Source organism: Lathyrus oleraceus, chromosome 3, assembly GCF_024323335.1.
Source record: "Lathyrus oleraceus cultivar Zhongwan6 chromosome 3, CAAS_Psat_ZW6_1.0, whole genome shotgun sequence".
Taxonomy (NCBI): domain Eukaryota; kingdom Viridiplantae; phylum Streptophyta; class Magnoliopsida; order Fabales; family Fabaceae; genus Lathyrus; species Lathyrus oleraceus.
In genome coordinates, this window is record NC_066581.1 from 381,529,706 (window position 1) to 381,535,618 (window position 5,913).

Consider the following 5,913-nt stretch of genomic DNA (forward strand, 5'->3'; position numbering starts at 1 on the left):
CTCTTCTGAGTTCCTCTAATTCGCTTATATCAAGGATTCTCTTTTCGCCGGCGGCCTTATAGTTTAAATTTAGATTTTTAATAGCCCAATAGGCTTTATGTTCTAATTCTACCGGGGGGTGGCAGGATTTTCCATAAATGAGCTTAAATGGGGTTGTCCCTATGGGAGTTTTGTAAGCAGTTCGATAAGCCCATAAAGCTTCTGGTAATTTCAATGACCAGTCTTTCCTTGAGGTGGCGACTGTTTTTTCTAATATTTGTTTAATCTCTCTGTTAGACACTTCCACTTGCCCACTGGTTTGAGGGTGGTAAGGTGTCGCAACTCTATGCCTTACGCCATACTTAAACAGTAGTTTTTCGAGTACCTTGGATATGAAATGCGATCCACCATCACTGACTACTATTCTTGGGACACCAAATCTTGGAAATATTATATTCTTAAAGAGTCTAGTTACTACTCGTGTGTCGTTTGTTGGAGAAGCTATAGCTTCAATCCATTTTGATACGTAGTCAACTGCCACGAGTATGTATTTGTTACCGAAAGAGGATGGAAAAGGTCCCATGAAGTCTATCCCCCACACGTCGAAAATCTCTACTTCCAAAACGCCCTTTTGTGGCATCTCGTCACGTCTAGATATGTTTCCTGTGCGTTGACATCTATCACATTTCTTAATAGCCGCATGCACATCCTTCCATATATTTGGCCAATAAAAACCGGCTTGTAGGATTTTAGAGTAGGTCTTGGATGTACTTGCATGTCCACCATAAGGAGCGGAGTGACAGTGTTGGATGATATTTTCTACCTCTTCTTCGGGTATACACCGACGGAAAATACCATCGGGGCCTCTTTTAAAGAGTAAGGGGTCATCCCAGTAATAGTGTTTTATGTCATAGAAGAATCGTTTCTTCTGCTGGTAGGATAAAGTAGGTGGAACTATTCCGGCAGCTAAATAATTGACGAGATCAGCGTACCATGGTGTAACAGATATAGCTAAGGTGGTTTCTACCTGTTTATCAGTGTTATTTTCTCCCAAAGTAGCTATAAGTTTATCGTACGAGAAATCATCGTTAATTGATGTTCTTTCCAGTTCAAGGTTCTCAAGTCTAGAGAGGTGATCTGCTACTACGTTTTCAGTTCCTTTCTTGTCTTTGATTTCCAAATCGAACTCTTGTAGCAACAGGATCCACCTTAGGAGTCTAGGTTTAGCATATTTTTTTGTTAAGAGGTATTTGATAGCATCGTGGTCAGTGTAAATGATTATTTTGGCTCCGACCAAGTAAGAACGAAATTTATCTAGCGCAAATACTACTGCTAGAAGTTCCTTCTCGGTCGTGGCATAATTCATTTATGCTTCATCTAGAGTTCTACTTGCGTAATATATAACGTGAAGCTTTTTATCCTTTCGTTGTCCTAAAACAGCACCTACAGCGTAATCACTGGCATCACACATTATTTCGAATGGTTCATTCCAATCCGGTGTCTGCATTATGGGTGCAGAGATCAATGCTTGTTTAAGCGTTTGAAATGCTTCTAAACATTTATTGTCGAATATGAATTCAGCATCCTTCATCAATAGCCCAGTTAAAGGTTTAGTTATTTTAGAGAAGTCTTTAATGAATCGTCGGTAAAAACCGACATGTCCTAAGAAGCTTCGTACTTCTCTCACAGTTTTCGGGGGTTGAAGGTTTTCGATTACCTCTATTTTGGCTTTGTCTACTTCAATTCCCCTGTTCGAGATGATGTGTCCTAAAACAATTCCTTCTTGTACCATGAAGTGGCATTTTTTCCAATTAAGTACTAGGTTTACTTTTACACATCGCTCTAGAACTCTTTCTAGGTTTTCAAGGCATTCTTCAAAGCTTTGTCCGCATACGGAAAAGTCATCCATAAATACTTCCATGATGTTTTCGAGAAAATCGGCGAATATTGCCATCATGCACCTTTGGAAGGTTGCAGGAGCATTACACAAGCCAAACGGCATTCGTCTATAAGCGAAGGTACCAAAAGGACACGTGAACGTTGTCTTTTCTTGGTCATCAGGATGAATTGGTATTTGAAAGAAGCCTGAGTAACCATCTAGATAGCAGAAATGAGAATGTTTTGCTAATCGTTCTAACATCTGGTCAATGAATGGTAAAGGGAAATGATCTTTTCGGGTTGCTTTGTTTAGTTTCCTATAGTCAATGCACATTCTCCATCCCAATTCGATTCGTTTGGTTATAGTTTCTCCTTTTTCATTTTCAATAACTGTTATACCTCCTTTCTTTGGTACTACGTGTACAGGACTAACCCATTTGCTATCAGATATAGGATATATGATACCTGCCTCTAATAACTTGGTTATTTCCTTCTTCACTACCTCACTCAGGATCGGGTTTAGTCTCCTCTGGTGTTCCCTAGAAGTTTTACAATCTTCTTCTAGCATGATGCGGTGCATACAAATAGAAGGACTTATTCCTTTAAGATCGGTGATGTTGTATCGTAGTACGGTTGGATACTTTCTTAAGATATGCAGGAGTTTTTCTGTTTCGAGTCTTCCTAAGTCTGCATTAACTATCATTGGTCGTTCAAGTTCTAAGTCTAGGAATTCATATCTCAGATTTTTGGGAAGTGTTTTCAGGTCTAGGGTTGGTTTCTTAAGGCATTGCGTAGGGTCCGGTGTTATTGCTAAACATTGGTTAAGTTTGTCTTCTACAAGATAGTCAGATGATTTGTCTTTTTCTAACTCTGTTTCTTTTATGCATTCATCAATGATATCCATGAAGTAACATGTATCTTCTATTGCAGGTGCTTTCAAAAATTGGGAAAGAATGAACTCAATTTTCTCTTCTCCTACTTCGAAAGTGAGTCGTCCTCGTTTTACGTCTATGATCGCACCGGCAGTTGCTAAGAACGGTCTTCCCAGTATAATGGGTGTAACTTCATCTTCTCTAATGTCCATAATTATAAAATCAGTTGGAATGTAGAATTGACCTATGCGCACGGGAACGTTTTCAAGAATTCCTACAGGATATCTAACGGAACGATCTGCTAGTTGCACAGACATTTTGGTTGGTCTTAATTCTCCCATTTCCAGTTTCTTACATATGGATAAAGGCATAACACTAATACCGGCTCCTAAATCGCATAAGGCTTTGTCGATGACAAATTTTCCTATGTGACAGGGTATAGAGAAACTACCCGGGTCTTTGAGTTTAGGAGGCATATTCTGGATTATAGCGCTACATTCAGCAGTGAGTGTAACGGTTTCGCTATCTTCAAGTTTCCTTTTATTAGAAAGAATTTCTTTTAAGAACTTGGCATATGAGGGCATCTGCGTAATAGCTTCTGTAAACGGAATTGTGATGTTTAATTGTTTTAGTAGGTCAACAAATTTTTTAAATTGGCCCGCATCTTTGGTTTTAATAAGCCTTTGAGGGTAAGGGATATGTGGTTTATAAGGTGGTGGAGGTACATAAGGTTCCTTCTTTTCTACGGTTTCCTTATTACTCTCTTCCTTTTCCTTAGGTTTATTTTCTTCCTCAGTTGACTTTTTAGAGTTTTGGTTTTCTATCCTTGGGTCAGACGGTCCTTCCACTTCCGTTCCACTTCTTAGTATGATTGCGTGAGTGTGGCTTCTTGGGTTAGGTTGGGGATGTCCAGGAAATGTACCAGTTAGGGCAGCAGTAGGCGCTTGTTGTTGAGCTACTTGTGATATTTGCGTTTCCAGCATTTTGTTATGGGTAGCCAGGGCATCTACTTTACTTGCTAGTTGTTTAATTTGTTCGCCAGTGTGTACATTCTGGTTTAAGAAATCTTTATTGGTTTGCTGTTGAGAAGCTATAAAGTTTTCCATCATGATTTCCAAGTTGGATTTCCTAGGGGCGTTATTGTTAGGTGTAGATGGGATTGGCTTTTGATATCCCGGAGGTATAGCTGGGGCTTGATTCGGAGATTGTCCAGGTGCGTATAAAGCATTATTACTCTTATATGAAAAATTTGGATGATTCTTCCAATTTGAGTTATAGGTATGCGAGTAGGGGCTTCCTTGAGCATAGTTTACTTGCTCCGCTTGGATTCCTGTTAGGAGTTGACAATCTGCAGGAGTGTGACCTTGGATTCCACAGACTTCGCAATTCTGAGTTATGGCAACCACGGTGGCTGGAGGTGATACATTTAAACTTTCAATTTTCTGGACCAGAGCATCCACTTTTGCGTTAACATGATCAAGGTTACTTATCTCGTACATGCCAGTTTTCGTTTGAGGTTTTTCTACCATTGTTCGTTCGCTTCCCCACTGATAGTGGTTTTGAGCCATGCTTTCGATAAGTTGGTAAGCATCAGCATAAGGTTTGTTCATTAGTGCACCACCTGCGGCGGCGTCTATTGTTAACCTCGTGTTGTACAAGAGACCATTATAGAAGGTATGAATTACTAACCATTCCTCTAAACCATGGTGTGGACAAAGTCTCATCATGTCTTTGTATCTTTCCCATGCTTCGAAAAGAGACTCGTTATCTTTCTGTTTAAATCCATTTATCTGGGCTCTTAACATAGCTGTTTTGCTCGGCGGAAAATATCGGGCAAGAAAGACTTTCTTTAACTCGTTCCATGTGGTGACTGAGTTGGAAGGAAGAGACTGGAGCCATCTTCTAGCGCTATCTCTTAACCAGAAAGGAAAAAGACGAAGTCGAATTGCCTCTGAAGTGACACTGTTAGCTTTAACAGTATCAGCGTATTGGACAAATACGGATAAATGAAGGTTTAGATCCTCGGTAGGATTTCCAGAGAATTGGTTCTGTTGCACTGCCTGCAACAGTGAAGGTTTAAGTTCGAAGTTGTTTGCTTCGATTGCGGGTGGAGCAATACTCGAATGCGGTTCATCTTGCGATGGAGCGGCGTAATCTCGAAGAGCACGAGCTGGTTCTGCCATCTCGGGTATCAGCGAAGGAAGAAGATTTTTTAGATCAGGAAGTTCGACAGGAGGGAGATTGTTTGCAGCACGATATTCCCGAATTCATCGTAAGACTCGGAGATATAGTTTGATATCGTTGATTCGTAAGTAGAACGGCTCGCCTTGTGAGCGAGTATGTGGCATACAAATCAACGAAAGAAAGAAAAGAAAAGAAAAATAAGCCTTAGTCTCTACAGCGTAACAGAAGAGTTACGATATCGACTAAATAAAAGTCCCCGGCAACGGCGCCAAAAACTTGATCGCGACTTTATGAGTCGAATTTGGGGTACAAACTGCAAGTGCACAGTTCTATCGCATAGTTTTAAAAGATATCGATCCCACAGGGACTTATGAATTGATATACCGTTTTCTAAGGTTACTTCGTAAAGCTAAGGCGGGTAATACTTTGATTGTTTGGGGAAAAGTTAAAACTAAAAATAGGATCTAAATTAAATATCAACTAAACGGATATCGGTATGTAGTTCGTCGTAATTTGGGAATCAATTCTTCGTTGGTTTCTTGGTTTTAAAATAAATCTTTTCAGTTGACACTATTGATTAAAAGTCTTATCTCAAACTCTCGCTCTGTTGAATAAACTATGATTTTATATTAACGTAGCTGTCACTTATTAGTTAAGTCAAAAACCACTTTTTGAAAACAATAGAATCCGTAGAAACTCTTTTTAAGAAAACACTAATCGTTTAAACACCCTTGTCTCAAACTCTCGCTCTGTTGACTTAGGTTATATAATTAAATTCAAATGCTTAACTCTCGTCCTCACATTCAACCTTTAAAAATACTTTTTGAAAAAGATTAGAATTTAATTAACTCTAAAAATTGCTCTCGCCCTGATCTAGAATTAATGTCCAATTTACACTGTCCAGTCAAAAACTCAAACTCTCGTTCTATTGATTTTAACTTCTTTATGTCTTTTACTTTCGTACAAAAACCTTGTTATTAAACCTGTAAATTGAGACTGT

General features: G+C 39.2%; 1 non-coding gene across 1 annotated transcript; it reads left to right on the plus strand.

Annotated features, from left to right (window-relative positions):
- Positions 1–4,427: 4,427 nt before the first annotated feature.
- Positions 4,428–4,534, plus strand: LOC127133323 (small nucleolar RNA R71). Its single transcript, XR_007807307.1, has one exon. It is a non-coding gene; the product is annotated as a small nucleolar RNA R71 (small nucleolar RNA).
- The last annotated feature ends 1,379 nt before the right edge of the window (positions 4,535–5,913 follow it).